At 63.7% G+C, this 306-nt stretch overlaps 1 protein-coding gene across 1 annotated transcript in view; it reads right to left on the bottom strand.

Moving 5' to 3' along the window:
• The window catches only part of CSF1 (colony stimulating factor 1), a 22,768-nt gene that overhangs the window by 4,360 nt on the left and 18,102 nt on the right, over positions 1-306 (bottom strand).

The raw sequence follows: 306 nt of genomic DNA, 5'->3' as shown, positions 1-306 counted from the left end.
AAGGTCCCCCCACGGCCCCAGGGGGGGATAACACAGCGGGAAGGGGCAGCAGAGCTGACACCCCGAGGGCATGAAAGGGTACCAGAGTCCCCCAAAACCACAGGGCTGGGATGGGTTCTGCTCCCATCCCTGCTTCATCCCACACCGCCCTCCTCCTCGCACAAATGCAACATTGAACCTCTGCTAGGGGTGAGCCCAGGATCCCTGACAGCGTGCTCCCTGGACCAGGGTTGCCTGTCTCCCTGTCTGCTCCCACCCTGCCTCTCCTCCTCCTCTTCCTCCCCGCACCACAGTAGAGCCCAGTCC

This window comes from Egretta garzetta, unplaced genomic scaffold (genome assembly GCF_000687185.1).
Source record: "Egretta garzetta isolate BGI_Z169 unplaced genomic scaffold, ASM68718v1 scaffold616, whole genome shotgun sequence".
In the NCBI taxonomy this organism is placed as follows: Eukaryota; Metazoa; Chordata; class Aves; order Pelecaniformes; family Ardeidae; genus Egretta; species Egretta garzetta.
This window is presented reverse-complemented; position numbering and strand designations above follow the sequence as displayed.